This window comes from Schistocerca cancellata, chromosome 7 (genome assembly GCF_023864275.1).
Source record: "Schistocerca cancellata isolate TAMUIC-IGC-003103 chromosome 7, iqSchCanc2.1, whole genome shotgun sequence".
NCBI classification, from domain to species: Eukaryota; Metazoa; Arthropoda; class Insecta; order Orthoptera; family Acrididae; genus Schistocerca; species Schistocerca cancellata.
This window is the reverse complement of record NC_064632.1, coordinates 245,645,990-245,663,539: the sequence shown is the minus strand read 5'-3', so window position 1 is coordinate 245,663,539 and position 17,550 is coordinate 245,645,990. Positions and strand designations below refer to the sequence as shown.

The 17,550-nt window shown below is 40.1% G+C and overlaps 1 non-coding gene across 1 annotated transcript; it reads right to left on the bottom strand.

Moving 5' to 3' along the window:
• Positions 1 to 444: 444 nt before the first annotated feature.
• Positions 445 to 519, bottom strand: Trnat-ugu (transfer RNA threonine (anticodon UGU)). Its single transcript has one exon. It is a non-coding gene; the product is annotated as a tRNA-Thr (tRNA).
• Positions 520 to 17,550: the final 17,031 nt, after the last annotated feature.

Genomic DNA, 17,550 nt, shown 5'->3' with positions numbered 1-17,550 from the left:
AAGACCACAGGTTTGGGTGGATCAAAATGAATAAATCATCAATCACTAAGCAAGGCATCTTCCGACTTGTGGAAAGCAGACTGACGCAGTTCTCTTGTGACCAAACAAAAGGAACATTCTTCTTGTGCAAGTGATGCAAGGCAGCTGCAGTTTGATTGGTACTAGGAATACATTGGATGTACGTGAGCTTCCCTAACACAGACTAATTCCTGCACATTGCATGGGGTGGTAGGTCACAGATAGCAGGCAAATGTGATTGCAATGGGTTAACACCATATCTATTAATGACATTTCCTAAGTATATATGACGGTAGTATCTGTTCCCGAAAGAACAGTTACCGTGGATGACCATGCAGCTTTGCTAGAAATGAAATGATAATTAAATGGACACCCTAGCTGTAAACAGGCGTTGATGTACTTCATTGGGGACATGTTGAAAATGTGTGCCCCGACCGGGACTTGAACCCGGGATCTCCTGCTTACATGGCAGACGCTCTATCCATCTGAGCCACCGTGGGCACAGAGGATAGTGCGTCTGCAGGGACTTATCCCTTGCACGCTCCCCGTGAGATCCACATTCCCAACATGTCCACACCACTACATTCGAGCAGTAAACTCCTGAGCCACCTGTTCTCGAAGAGCCTAAGGGACAGGACAATAAAACTTGACTGTCCATTGTCCTTCATTGTGACATGGGCAACAAAATTATTGGCTTTGCCAAAACCCTTAGAAAACAGATCCTGAAAGTCTGCACATAACTTAGGAATACTGACCCAAGGAACAGAAAGTACATTACCCTGAAAGCTTAACCCAAACAAAGCGTCGGCCAAAAATATTACACTGTCTCAGGAGGTAAGCATTATAAATGCCACTGTTTTTGTCAAACTTCGGAAAGTTGCAGGAGGGCTACAAGTGCCAGAGACATGAACGTCTTGGCATATATGCCATCAGTATTGTGCTTTGTGCAAAACTTAGGTTTTCCAAATAAATGCTTCATTTGAGCAATGTCATTGAAGCAACAATTTCAAGTCACTAACAGACCATTGTCCAGAAATAGTAAGAGAGACAAAAAGTTTGTAATCTTCGTGCAGCACTGCAAATGTGGTGGGAGCCTTTCCTGAATGGCTACTATGCTGTTGTTTTGCACCAATGTCACTGTGGGACTTTGGAATCGCACTGCACACTGTTTGTACTTAGATCTGCATGAAGGAGTAACAGGAAAGGGTGCCTTTTGCTTCTGTAAGCACACAGACTGTACTTGTCCACATCCGCCACAAAAAAAGCAAGCCGCTTCACACGAGGGAGCAAGATCAACAATTGTGTGCCGTAACACAGCGAGGGCACGACTTCACACCTTCTGCTGGAAACAACACATGTTTACATTAGCACTGTGGCTGTGGCCAACCGGGCCGCTGTTTGCGAGCTGACTGCGAGGCCTGTTTGCTGTGTCTGTCTACTGAAAAAACAGGCACTACCTCAAACCTGTCTGCTGTGCTTTTGCAGGAATCTCGATAGTTTGGGATCTGTAGAATCAATTGCAGGGAAGGGTCTGAGTATTTAAGAATCTGTTCCTGAATTTGAGAGTCACTGACATTGTGCTTGATGGCATCACAAATTAGTGCATTGCTGTTGTTTTTGCCACAGTCAAATTTGAATCTACACTGTCTATAAGACCTTGCAATTCAGTCACCCACGGGCAGTATGTCTGTCCTTCTTGCTTATGCTACCTAAAGAACTTGTAAAGGACATCAACCACTAATATTCTGTCCTTATAACACTTTGTGAGCGCCTTCAGTAGGTTCTCGTATTGTACCAGCTCAGGGCACAAAGTGGAGGGAAAAAATTTCACACACAAGCAATACACAGTCACTCCCGCCATGCCCAGGAAATAAGAATGCTTGTCAGTACTTTGTGTGTGATGCACTGTGATGTATGTGTTGAACTGTGCAAGGTACTTTGTCCAGTCTTCCTTCGCCTTGTCGATCTCAAGAAATGGCAGTACATATGCAGGTGGTGGAGCTGCCATTGTGTCCGGCATCTTGTGTGAATTCATTTGCATCACTAAGAAGCGATTCGTCATTGCAATCAGTTGCGCCATTTGTTGACTCTGAAACTGAGTGAGTGTGGCTTAGTAACCGTAGTGACTAAGCATAGCACAAAATTACAAGACAAACACAGGGAAGGGGTGCAAAAGCAGCAACCATGGAACCTATAACATAAAGAGCAAAAGCAAGGCAAATACTGAGGTCACAGAAGACAATCGGTAACAGCAAAAACCAATCAAAAAGGTGACAGAACAGGAAGCAGTCAACTTGAAGGCTGCTACACACAAGAATGACTGCTCGTCACCAGGTATGTCATGTTCAACTTTACACACAACAGTAAGGAGAGGAGGCCTACAGAGTGGTGTGGCAACTGTTGCCATAGGAAAACTGGACAGGAGCAGAAATAATTAGCAAACAAGTTAATACAGTTAACAGAAGATTTACGTAACTTGTATCTTTCCAAATGTACAAAAACTCATTACAAATAATGCAGCAAGAAATAGAGTCCAGTTAATACAATAGCAAAAAGGACGAAGCTCTTGGAACCAAAGAACGAACAATGGTGTCAGAGCCGCAGCTAGGCAGCATCTGTGTAGCTTCATGTAGTGAAGAGGGTCCAAGTGTGAGTGGCTGTATGGCTGCCACTGGCTGTCCTACATCACGACAACAGAAGCTGCTTGTGGTACGGAGCTGCTGGAGGCAAGGCTGAGTGGGCATGCTCCATTGGGTCTACCAGATTCCATATGATCATTATCGGTATCTGATGGAAACTTGTGTTTCCTTTACCAACTGTGTGACACGAGTGGGGTGGAATCAATATGTGATACAACACTAACATCCATTTCATTCATCTGTCAAGTGGCAAGAGAATTAAACTGAGGTAATTCCTCCGTGTTTTCCTTAGTGAAGGAACATGCTTTGCTACCCTCAGTTTTAATTACTGTCTTATTCACGAGACTGGGCACTAACTGTGATGCCACTAATGGCTTTTACATATGAATTCATTTGGGTTGTGTGAAAGATCATTTGACGATATTCTGCTGTGGTATAAAAATAATGTTTGTTAAATGAAGTGGGTTAAGACCAAATATTAAATTGTTGTGCCATATCTAAGTACAGCAGAGCCATATTGAGGGATAAATTGTGTTCTAGTGAACTGATTGGTGGCAGTGGGAGGGAGTGGGGTGGAAGGTAGAAGTGTGAAGGAAGGCAGGTCACCCGCTTGAGGTCACTTACTTGACTCGTTTTTGTGTGTGTGTGAAACGAAGGTCGAGCAAGTGAGTCCCCACTCTCTCTCTCTACACGCTATGTCACTGGAAACAACTGCACACTGTTCCACAATCATACTGACCCTTTCGTAGCACATTTTGCAAATTATTGATGACAAAGTGCACAAACACACCTGGAGAGTGTTTATTTTCCACAAAATGCTTTAATGCCAGGTGGAATACAGGTATTAGCTAATAATAAAGCTACACATACAAAGAGAATCTACATAAATCTCTGCACACTGCCTTACACTGCTAGTAGGAAAATTGATTGTTAGTCATCCTCTATTACTGTTGTCACAGAGGTCAGTTCCCAACCACGAGAACTACTCACTCTTCAGTTTACACACAGAATAGTTGACTACACACTATCCAGCATTTCCTGTCCAGTTCTCGTATGTGAGCAGGCAAAGTAACTTCACTGTGCTCATGTTTAAATAGTGGAGCGACTTCCAGTTTATGAAGTGAGCACTTATTTGCCACAATTAAGAGAATTTTTATGTAAAATATGAATAAATAGTCACTGAGAAATGTTTAATCTGTATGAGAGATGTTCTCAGTGTGAAGTGAAACCAGTGCTATATCGTTGTAAGATGTACAGAAGTGAACGAGTGTGCCGGGGCTTACCCCAGTCCACTACTACCAGTGCCATGTTGTCATAACATGCCTGTGCTTAACAAACAAAGGATTGCACCATAATCAAAGAGTGAAATTAAAATAACTTTTCCAAACTTCGTCAGTGTATGCCTAGCTATATAAATGCTAACATCGTAAAGTCTCAGAATGATAAAGTGAATACGTTAGGCAAAATGTATGATTTTAAGAAAAAAATAAGTGGTACTGAATAACATGACTACAAAGCTAAAAATTATTCGGCATATGCAAATGTATATCACAATTAGAAGTTACAAGTCTCAAATTGATAAGAACAATATTTTGCTCAAAAGTGGCATTTTTAAAACTGAAGGCATTAAATATTACACTAAAAAAGATGAATTGGTATTTAGACTCAGTTTGATGTAAAAACATTAAATATGTGACACCAATAAGCTACCTCTATTAGTTTTCAAGTTATTTACTAAAAACCAAATTTGGTATAAAAAAGTCCTTATTCATTATACATTAAGTACCATTTGTATTTTTAATAGAAAGTTCTAATTATGGCACTTGGATTACATTCAAGCAGTAATACAGCTGTACAGAGTTTAAAGACTATTGTAAATAACAGGGGTTACAAGCAGTAATAAAGAATCAGTTTACTGGTCATTTTCTACAGTCAGTTTTGTTCAAGAAGTCTAGCCGGCAAAGTTTAAATGCAGTAGAGCTAAAAGTTTTTCAATAACTAAAGCAAACTTAACTCTGTGTATATAAAAATTAAGAAGACTGTAAATTTTTAAACAACAGAGCTATTAATTAATGTGTGTCCAAGAAAGGCACCATGTAGATCCTGCTACCTCTGCCAAGGATGGTTGATAGCAGATGTTCTGCTTGGCAGACCACTGCGTCCATATATAAATGTGGCAAGAGAGGCAGTTGGGAAGAGAGATCAATCTTCATATCAGTCAAATGTCTGTGTGCATAGTGACTTGGATGATGTCAGAGCTAGGCAGACTTGATGATGATATTTGGTTTGTGGGGCACTCAACTGCATTGTTATCAGCACCCGTACAAATTCCCAACCTTTGCTCAGCTCAGTCTTGCCACTTTCATGAAGGATGATGAAATGATGATGACAACACAAACACCCAGTCATCTCTAGGCAGGTGAAAATCCCTGACCCTGCCGGGAATCGAACCCGGGACCCATGCTCGGGAAGCGAGAACACGACCATGAGCTGGAGACAGGCCGACTTGCAGTTAAAGTAGGAAGTGAACTCACAAGAGCTGTACACCATCCTGGATCACTTAGATTTCATGGAAGTAACCTTTTATGTGCCACTTGTTATGTTGGTGAAACCATGTGGCAAGTGGCAAGATTATTTTCCATTTTTAATGCTAGCAATTAACTTTTGGTGATTAGGAATCAGATCGATAGACCATTTTACTTGGTACTGCCTACAGAGGTTACCTCTGAACTGTTAATAGTGCTGTTTCCAATACGAATAGTATTAAACTTTGTGCGTTGAACTTTTACACAATACATCAAACAGTTAAAACCCAAAAGCTTTTATTTATCGTCATAGTTCCTGATCCTGCTGAATAAATAGCAAGTAAGAACATTTTCTATCAGTGAGCACAAAGAGGAATGTGGATTTGCAGACTGGAAATTATGGTCAGTATGTTCTCCATTGCTTTCTGGCTGACCGCAAAAAATAATTTTCCGGCTCTTGTAAATGGCGAAGGTATGAAAGAACACACAGAAAATTTAAGTGTCTTTTCATAATGACATAACGAAGTATGAACCGTTGGATATTTACCTGCCACCCCTCAAGTGACCCATGCAATGTCGGTGAGAAAGGAATACGTGGATCGCTAAATGCCATTTATTTGAGAAAAGATAGGAAAGCTGATAGTTTCATGAACAAAAAAAACATTTTGTTCATGCATTTTACAGAAAAGAGTGTACCGGAGCCAAGTCAATTAAAAGATTTCTAAGAGAAGCTATTTCGGAGGAACAACCTTCAACATCAGCTAGAGTCAAACATTTGCATTCAACTGGAGTGAAATTTGATTTTAAAACTAGCTTTCTGTTTTGTGTGGAAGCCACCCCAAAAATTATGGTGAAATGTTTACAGTGTTTGATCCTCAGTTACGATTATGCAATAACAGTACATGCAGAGGAGAGGAAGGATGAATGGGGAGATACCACCCAAAGGCCAGTGTACTCTGCTGGAGATCGACACACTGCAGATGCAAGATATCAACAGGATTGTTAAAAAAAGTTCTTTACAGGCTCAGCACCTATACCTAGAAAAGGTGGATGCCCTGAGGAATAAGTTTCAAGGACATTATCTCATATAAAGGCAGTGAAGGACAGATTGACAGAAAAGTCTGGGGACTGTGTTGTTGTCAGCACACAATGTGAATGCTGAAAAGAGGACATCACACATTCCACGGTTTGTGGCATGTGCCATGGAATGTGTACGAATGATGCACCCTTACTCAAACAGCAAGATGATGATGATACAAATGTTGATTTTTGAAATATACCCTTTAAATATAAGATGTTATTTTGTAATAACTAATGTAAATTTTCTGTTTTCCTAAGTTTAGTGGTCATTAAAAATAAATTTTATAACATTAAAAAACTACTATTAATAATTTGCGATTTTTCCATCCCCTGTAATGTGGAAACTATTAGTTCTAGAGAAAAGATGAAATGTACCTTTTTTGTAGAAAATTTAATGTACTTTAATTTTGTACTGTGAAACATTTTCGATAGAAGCTACGGTTTTTGAGCTATTCAAGAAAAACATAAAAAAGTGACATATAAATGCCCCCCCCCCCCCCCCCCCCCCCGTCCCAATTCTCATACCCCACAGGTAGGCATTTTTAGTATGTCGTTCATGACACAGTCTCCTATCACTATAAAAAAAAATCCTTCACTGACTTGAGTACAAGACAGAAGGGCAAGGACAAACATTACTGATCAATGAATCCTACAGGGACATCTCTATTGCAGTGGAACTTAAATGACTACTTATCACATGTGGAAGAAATGCAGCTTCTGGTCCAGGAGAGACTGTTCTGCATTTGCTTGTAAAGAACTCATTTTAAAGTCATTGACACACCTGCATTAACAGTCTGCCATCCCTAAACGAAGGACAATATTACTGCAAGTAGGGCCTTGACTTCACAGCGTGGACAGCAAGGAAGGCACATGCCTCTATTTTTTATTGATGAAAAAAATTAGAATAACTGTAGCCTCAAGGTGTGCTATGCGCTGATGGAATGAATGGCTGCTATGGTGAAACAGTCTGTGGAGTGACTGTTTTCATTGATGACAGATACCACTCCTCTCCTGTCCCTCTTACCATGGCTATAAAAGCAGTTGCAGTGGAATTTCTCTTGCCTGCTAAGATCAGTATGTTCTTTATACCTTCCCCCTAAGATCCGCTGAATACAGATCCACTGACAGAGCTTTTAAAGGCACTTCCCTGCCCATTCTCCCTCGGTGATTTCACTGCACACAATGTGCTACGAGGCTCGCCTGTCACATGCCCTGGGGGTCAAATTATTGGAGGCCTCGACCATTCAGGGAGAACCTACCTTTAATTGGTTGGGTGACACACTTAACTACAGCTACAGGTTCACCTGCAGCAATTGACCTTTTTTATGATCTGTAGTTTTTACAGTCTGTTCAGTGGGAACTGGCCACAGACACACATTCCTGTGGCCACATTCCAGTATGGATCCACCTGCTGACTAGGTTGGTGATCAACAGGAGACCACAAAGATGGCTGCTCCAAAGGGCAAATTGGTTGCCATGGAGATGGTGGATCATATCACTTGTGTGATCCATTGAGTTGCCACCAATACTATTCCCCAGTCCAAGAGCCACCTCAGACAATGGTCTGTTCATCAGTGGAACAAAGAACGGCACTTGGCAATTGGAGCCAGGTGCACAGCTTTAAGGAACTTCAAACACCATCCAGCTGCAGAAAATATTTGTACCTTGAGGATTCCAAGATCACAATTAAGGTGAGTGGTAAAAGAATGGAAGAGAAACTTATGGAAGGAATTTGAATCTTCAGTTAATTGGTCCAATAACACTACACAGGTTTGGGAATCAATGAGGATAATTCAGGCAAGAGTGGTACACCTCCCCATATGACGTTGTTGAGTAATGGGATCTTGGTGGACGAGCCCAGAGATGTGGCTGAGGTTGTACCTGAACACTTTACTGCCACTGCATTATCTGGACAAACTCCTGAGTTTGACATTTCATAGCCCTGTGGAGATGACTACACTTCTTCTCATGCAATTAGGAGACCTACACACATACATTCTCTATGTGGTAATTGGAATCAGCTTTTCCATATCACGACTAGATCAGATTCATTATGCCAGGCTCTGTTGCATGTGCTGTGAAACCCAAGACAAGCTCCTGTTTTATTTCAGTCAGATCTGATGTGATGGACAGTATCCCACCACTCAGAAGGGGGCAATATTATTTCCTTAAGGAAACCAGGTAAGGATTGTACCAATCATAAGAGTTAACAGTGTGTAGCCCTTACTATCTGCATGGGTAAGATCCTCTAGCACATGGTCAACCACTGCTTTGTCTGACCCTTCGGATCCCGAGGTCATCCGTACTGTTCCCAGTGCGGTTTCAGGTACTACCGTTCCAACCTTGTCAAGTTATTTCTACAGTAGTTGGTGATTCAGATGTTAGTTGATGCATTTTTTTGACCTTGAAAAGGCACACACCACCACTTGGGAGGTACAACATCCATTGCCAACTTCATGAATGGGGACGGTTCTTATTGGAGCCTTCATTGGGGATAGGCACTTTTGCCATCTCAATTCTGAGACCTTATATGATTGCTTTGTTCAGGAGAATGGGAACCCCCAAGGCAGCGTACTCACTGTCACTCTGTTTGTCATAGATATTAATATTTCCTCTACAGTAAGAATCTCTCCCAAAAGTCCTCTGTTTCTGGATGACTTTGAGATCTTCTACTTTTCCTCTGATTTTACAGTGACAATGAGGAAACTACAGCTGACCATAAGGAGGCTGGTAACCAGGGCCAATAAATCTGGTTTTAGATTTTCACTAGAGAAAACTACCTGGGTCAGTTTTAATCATGCTCATCAAAGTTTCGACCAACCAGAGCTCACGACGGGGGACAGTATTTTAAATTTTAAGGACAGTTTGAACTTTATGAGACCACTATTTGTTGCAAAATTAACCTGGCCCCTAGACCTCAAAAAGCTGTGTACAGATAGCATCAAATTATTGAATATTTTGAAATGGCTTAGCAGAAAGACATATGGAGGTGACAGGTACCGATTCCACAGTGTTATAGGGCATACGTCAGATCACGGTTAGATTACAATGCTGTGGTTTATGGATCAGCACATGTTTCCTACCTCAAGATGTTAGACACTGTCTGACGTGAGGTAATTCAGAAATCAGCTGGAGTCTATCTGTCCAGCCCAGTTCAGTCCATGTGAACAACTACTAACAATTCAGTGAAACCTCCTCCTGACTTTACAGGCCCTGGAAATCTTAGCATTGCCTCAGTGACTGGCATTTAATGCAGCGGTTCATCCCAGCTTTGAACAGCTGTTAAGGAATTGGCCCCATGCGGTCAAGCCCTTTGGCATCTGCGCTACCAACTACATCACAGGTCTGGATACAGGGTGGTTATAATTAAACTTTTTGTACTTGAACAAGTGTAGATGGAAAACTACTTACCTGACGGGTACCCAGCTGTATAGGAATGATGTTCAGACTGTGCACCGCAGGATTTGCATTGTTAGTAGTTTTAGTGTCATGACTTGCCATTAGGCACTGGTACTGAAACGGTGACGTAGGGTTGAAACATGAGCATCAGTATGCATTGCAGTTGCAGACAGTCAACAAGGGTCTGGACAAGGTAAGCAGGGCTTCACTCATAAATCTGTTTTGTAAAAACAACAGCAGTAGAGCTGCTGCTCTTTGTGAGTATCAATGCATTAAAGATATACAGAGAGGCCCTCTTTCCACACCAGAGTTGAAGAACACAGTTCGGTAGTTTGACTTGACTGGCAATTTGAGAATTGCTTCTGGGACATGCTGTTGGCCCATTCCACCACAAATTGTTGGAGAAGTCACTATTGCTGCCATGGCTGAGTACACTGTGCACAATGTTCAATCTTAAAGCACTGCACGAGCTGTGTCATGACAGCTGAACATTCCGTGTTCCATAGTTGTTTCAGGCAGAAGTAGAGCAATCTCTAGTGCAATTCCAGACTGTTGCAAAAGCACATGATCATCACATTGAGCAACGTTTGTAATCTGGAACATTAATGTGGTACACAATTAGTAAATGTTACCCTACTGTGTGGAAATTAAAATGTGTGTCTTTCAATGATTTATTCATTATTTCTCTTCTGTGTGTCCTTACACGTTTCCACAAAGTATCATGGTCCCAATATCGCTCACTTGTTGTGGGGGCCCTCTCAACTACTAAAAGTTTAATTATAACCATCATATATATCAGACCTCCAAATACGCAGTCTGGAATGGAACAAATTGCTGCCTTGGCATCTTCTTAATCCCAAAGTGATTTTATGTTTGGTGCAGAACAAGAAAATTTGTACTGCACATTACATTTTTTAAAAAAATTAGTTTCTTCAATTTTAAGTATGTGCCAAGGTTTTATTGTATAAATGGAGGCCAGCAAGAGTATGCACCCAGTTCAAAATTGGTTCAAATGGCTCTGATTACTATGGGACTTAACATCTGAGTTCATAAGTCCCCTAGAACTTAGAACTACTTAAATCTAACTAACCTAAGGACATCACACACATCCATGCCCAAGGCAGGATTCGAACCTGCAACCATAGCGCTCGCACTGTTCCAGACTGAAGCGCCTAAAACTGCTCGGCCACACCGGCCGGCTGCACCCAGTTGCTCAGCTGTTTTCTCAGATAGGGTTTTTGTGATCAGTTTTTATATGCCTCTATATATGAGTAAGTCTGTAATTGGCTAAATTTACTATGCAATATCAATTTGTAGCAGAAGTTTCTCTGTTTTGTTTTTGTGTGAAGGTACCATAACTATTTGTGTAATATTTATATTGTGTAATATTTTTCTTGCATTTGTAATTATTTGTGTAACATTTATACTATGTAATATTGACTTTTGTAATGCCTCAGATGATCACTGAGGTCTCTACAACAATAAAAATCAATCAATCAATCAATCAAAGTATGGCTTCTGAAACAATTTACAAATTATGGTGCAAATTTAAACAGCATTATGATTGAACTGCAGTGGATTCAAAGGCATCACAGTACAAAGTTTCTTGTCTGTTGTGATTTACTCAGTATCCAGTAAACCAGTTGATTTAGATCCTCGATGACAGCGTATAGCAGATCCCACACCGAGGTAAGGAGATGATATTTTGCTGGGTACCTGGATGTGTCGGGATACAGGGAAATGAAACAGCCAACACAGTAGTGAAAGAAGCATGTAGGAGTGGTGTCGCATGTTGATGTGCCATATCCTTACACACTGTCATCTGACTGTCCCTCCTTAAGAGAACAGCGTCTCGGTGTTGCGTTCTCCTACTCCGGGAACGGGTCATCGGTCCTGCATACTCCGACTCCCGATGACTGATGTTCGCCCTGGCGGTGATCTTCTTAGAACTTCCTTTGTCGCTACGTTCTTTGTCACCTTTCCGCTTGTTGCCATGTCGATGGGGCTTCGAATTTACCCTGGGTTGCAGGATCCTTATGGGGCTTAATTTGAAGGATGTGGACCGTATCTCTGATCTTTCATCGTCTTGTGTCAGGGTCGAAATTTTCAACATCAGACAACTGTCTGACAAACTTATAAGGTCCAAAGTAGCGCCTGAGGAGCTTCTCAGAGAGTCCAACCTTCTGAACAGGAGTGAAGATGCAGACGAGGTCACCAGGCTGGTAGACAACAGAGTGGTGGCTCGCGTCATACCTTCGGCGATCGTTTTCTTGAGCCTGCAGCGTGTGGACTCGAGCTAACTGCAGAGCTTCCTCAGCTCTGGTTAACACCTGGCCGATGTACTCGTCGTCCACATCATCAGGATGTAACGGGAACACAGTGTCCATAGTCGTAGTCACTTCACGCCAATGCACCAGGAAAAATGGCGTAAATCCTATGGTGTCTTATTTGGCAGTGTTGTAGGCAAACATCACGAAAGGTAGCACCTTATCCCAGTTGCTCTGCTCAATGTTGATGAACTTGATAGCATGTCGGCCGAGGTCTTATTAAGGCGTTCAGTAAGCCCGTTAGTTTGTGAATGTTAGGCAGTCATCCGTGATCAGTAATGTTGCACCGATGGTGTATCTCGGTCACAATTTTCGATTGAAAAACTTTCCCTCGATCTGTAATTAACGATCTTGGGTCACCGTGTTTTAATACAATGTCTTCCACGATGAATTTAGCTACCTCGAGTGCTTCGACTGTTTTGACGGCTTTTGTAATAGCAAAGCGTGTCAGATAATCAGTGCAAACAATAGTCCATCTTTTGCCACTAGCAGAAGTTGGTAATCATCCGAGGAGGCCAATCCCAACATGCTGGAAACACATTTTGGCTGGTGGAATTGCTATGAGTCGGGCAGATGGTTTCTGAAGAACTGCCTTTCCCCTCTGACACTCTCGACAGTGCAACGGACATTCCTAAATAAACCTGGCCAGAAAAATCCCTTGCGGATCCTATCGTATGTCTTAATAAATCCTAAATGTCTGGCCTCAGGTGTGTCATGGAATCTCTGTAGAAGATCTAAATGCATGTGTTTAGGAATCACTGATAGGCACCTCTTTCCAAACGGATCAAAGTTTCTCTTGCAAAGTAATCCATTATCTACCTTAAATTGTCCTTTCACATTCTATGACTGATTTAAGGCAAGCATAATTTGAGATATCTTGGCGTCCTTCTGCTCAACAGAGAGATCCTGGAGTGCAGTGAGACAGTCATTATCTACATCAAAGTCTTGATGGTCTTCCACAGGGTTTCTTGAGAGACTGTCGGCATCTTTGTGTTTTCTTCCACTTTTGTACACTATGGTAATGTCATACTCTTGAAGACGTAGTGCCCACTTGGCAAGTCATCCTGTTGGATATGGCTCGAACTTGGGTTTCTCGCCACGTAAACGGTGGCTCTGTCGTGGCCTGATGGGGGCCACTGTGTCGTCGATAATGTGCGCTCGAGCGGTTCTAGGCGCTTCAGTCCGGAACCGCGATGCTGCTACGGTCACAGGTTCGAATTGTGCCTCGGGCATGGATATGTGTGATGTCCTTAGGTTAGTTAGGTTTAAGCAGTTCTAAGTCTAGGGGACTGATGACCTCAGATGTTAAGTCCCATAGTGCTCAGAGCCATTTGAACCATTTTTAATATGCTTTATCATAAGCTCCTAGACCCGGTGCCTCCACCAGAATAATGTCACATAGAAGAAGGTGTAATTAGATGAATGACAAACACTAACTTCACTTAACGAAGGTTTATTCAGCACTTGCCCATACAAGAGCGCAGAGCGAACTGCCTCTGGCCAGAGCACATACAGTTACAGAGTGTTCCAGTACCATGATTCTTGGTATTTGTGGATACTTTTAGAATGTCCTCGAACCGAATATAGAAATTAAAATTTTTTAGTTGAGGTGATTTTTGAACTCACAACTCTTGATGCAACAGTCTAGTATAACAACTGCTACACCACAGTGCCAATGTGACAGAGTTTCTTCTGTGACAGTATTACTGAGTTGTCTTCAGACATGTCTGTGATTACCGGGATACAAAGAGATCCGAGTTTCGTCCATAAAGAGCACCCAATACCAATCATGGGGCATCCATTCTACATGATTTTTTTGCCCATCTCTAATATGATGTTGTTGTGCACAACATGAGGCCCTCAATGTTCATCATGAATGGAGATACGCATCTTGCTATCATCTCCTAACAGTTTGATGTGATGTACGCTAACCTGTACCCTCCTCCAAAGCCGAATTCAGTTCTGGTGCTCTCAGTCCTCTGAACCTCTCACTCGAAAGTCGTAGTTATCGATCATTTTGTGCACCTGTAGAATGTGGACAACAGGTGTCACGTAAGTCCTCAGCATTACCTGACAACTGGAACCAGTTCTATGTCGCACCACATCACTTTGACTCTGCTGCTCATGTCTGAGAAACTTCTCTGATTGACAAACCTTCTGCACATAACGTGGTGATGAGGACATGATCATTGGTTATACTGTCCTTCGTGTCATGATGTATGTTCATATGTTCACACTGCTGTTCCATGTACTTCTCTAATACGTCCCTCTTGGTGATTTACATCTTTAGTATCAGTCGATTTCTGTCATCTTCTTATATCTTAATATATCCATACACCAATTCTGTGTGCATCCTGCTTGAAAAAACGTCTTTCAAAATCTCTAATACTCTGTAGGATTAAAGTAGCCTGCTAACCTCTTGAAATATACTATTTCTTTCTGCCTTTATTTAAAACAAAGTTTTGAAAGGTTTTCTCTCTTATAATTACAAATATTTACATTAAAAAGGAAATTTTCAAATATACAATCACATCATATGATTCAGAAATCAAATAATCGAAGCACATGCATTGATGAAATCTTCTCAAGTTATCACCTGAGTCATGGCATCATGTTGTCACAATATTTCAACGATTTGGTTCAAGGAAAATACTTTATCATCATATTATAGAAGAGTCAGTATGTACTGTTCAACACTCCTCATGGTCAAAACTAAGAAACAAAAATGGATTTCTCAAACAATGAAATACAAAAAAGTGTTAAATTTTTTACTCTACAGATACATGATAATCGTAGCTGGAAAATCTACTGCCTAGAATTGAAGGATTGCTTTAGTTCAGCTACATATGCAGTTTATATTATTATTCTATAGGTAATTTAAAAATAATGAAACAAGTTTGTTCGCCATATTTTAATTTACTAATGAGATAATTACAGCATAATCTTTTTGGTGAAATTCAACTTACAGAGAATTTTCAGAATACAGAATTATACGTGGAGTCATTTCTAGAACACTCTGCAGACATCTTCAAAGCACCTAGCCTTTTGAGAACTGCTTCACAAGATATACTTCTATTCATTAATATCCAGTGTTGTTGCCAATATTTTTTCTCCAAAATAATAATAAGAAACTTGAATGTAAGAATAGGTCCAAAATCAACATCCACAAAGACATCAAGTGTTTAGACTTAGGAAAGAAAATCTACCAGAACTCATTAAATGTCATGTACATAATGTGGCACACCTTAGACTGAATTCTAGAACATTTTGTTGGGCAATGCCTTCTACTCCATTGAAGAGTATCATGAGAGAAACTCTCAAATTTATTGTTTGAGGATATTTTTAAATTATGCTTGCCGCTGCAGTCCTTTTTAATGATAGAGCCTTTCATTACTTTGCTCTTAAATGAATTTCAGTGAACGTCTTTCACTTTTTTTCACATCTCAGAGATCACTCTCTGTGGAATGCGTGGAATACAAGTAATGTAATACAATATCCACTCCATTTTTTTCTAAGCTCTTCCCACTATTATAACCCACTACAGTAATCAATCACCAATTATCAGAAGTCTTCAGAGGAAGGATATTAACAATTCTGTCAACTGATTTGGAAAATGTAAATCTATGCATTGTAAATTTGTTATATATATAGGTCACTCATGCATACATCATACAGTCATAAAAGTTCACTTATTTATTCACTTCTTTCGAGTCTTTTTTAGCCCTTTCTCCATGCCCCTGTTTTCTTCTCTAACGTCACTTGGGATTGATGTATAGTTGTTTTTTAACTTCTCTCTGTCTTCATGGTCTATAGTTTTGACTTGGGCGTGTGTGACTCAAGTCGTTTTTGTGCCCTAAAGCAAAACAAAACAAACATTTTTTCATGTTTTCTCTTATATTAAACTTTAAACAGAGTGTTTCTTTTCATGTTGTCAGCATAAGTGCTTCAAAATTTGTTTAAATGTTTGTGTGGTGTCTTAGCTTTGATCATTGTTGTAGGTTTAAATTGCAAAAAAAGTGGACTCCTACTTGTCTTATTAGTTTTTTATATAAAACATTACATTTAGCTTCTCTAGTCTGTTATCTTGTACCTTAATGTTATTCAAATTATCAATATTGATTCGTGCATTTCACAAAGTCACTCCTTATCAAAATATCATAGTGGAATCTGTGTTGAATCACATTAGTTTTTCGTTTTTTTCTTTTCTTATATGTAAGCTATATGTAAACTAAATGGATTATAGACACCGACAAAGATAATTAATGACGTATTTTGTGGCAAGGATAATGTTTTGATCTGTATGAAACAAAATAAGAAATACACTCTTCAATTTATTAATTCCTGTATCATCACCCTTTTGTTTTGACAAGTGGTAGCATATAGGTGTATGCTTAGATCCATTATACCATCATTGTTAAAAATTTGCATTTCAACTCTACATTAAAAGTGTTATAAAGAGTTATTAGGAAAGCAACATTTATTTGGACATTTAAGACATCCAATCCTATCTGTTCATCATTTGACTCTACACTGAGATCCTACATCAAGAGGCTCGGAGCAGATAAAAAGAATCCAAATGAAATCCAGAAGAGCAATCCTGCATCGACACTGTCACAATAATGACTAAACACAATGGAATTAATGTGAAGCCACATGTAATACAAATTATATTTATTGACCTTGAATGTATTGATATTGAAGGTCTGTTGATATTGGTATCAGTTAAAGGTCAGCCATGATTGTGTATAGATTCATAAAATACCTTCAAATTTCTTTCAACTATTCTTTCCGATCAACTTTTCCAAATATTCAAGCAATTATTAATCAGCTTCCATTACCTCCCCACATATACCTACTCAATGGCGACTGTTTAAAGAACGGTGCCAAGCGAAATGTGAACAAACCTTTCAATTGTTGAGATAAAAATTTTTGAGACAAATTATTCATATTACTGTTGTAAAGAACTAATGAAACTTTCATTGTATCTGTTACATGTCTGCGAGATGGGGAATCATAAAACACTGAAGAAGCAAATTAAAATTAAATTCTGCCATCAAAAGAGACGAGACGCAAATGCTGGCTGATTTCAGCAGTAAAGGTAGAAAACTGCTACGCTGTATGCTTATATGGCCCCACTTGGCACCATCTCTCTGACGATAGATAATCTCTTCTCCTTCCAATTAATATCCTATACAGAAAGTGCATTTCTACAGAAAAGACGGAAATTTTACAAATTCATCATTAAAGTGCAAGATAAGTCATTTAAATTCTGTAAGACTGTGTCAGATAATAATCAGCCTCATTTGTGACTATGCAGCTAAACCTACTTTAATTGAGGAGTACCGATACATACAAAAATTTCATTTTTGCAAAAAAAATTATACAAAATTTTGTTAAAAACTGTTCACAAAGGAGTCAAAGGAAATTGCCATTGTTGAAATCCATTACAAAATCCAATATGCCAAGATGTCGGAAAACCGAGCAACAGTTGAAGTTATGCGGCAACTCATGAACCGGCTGATGGCAACCAAAATAACAATCAATAACCGACGACACGGGTTA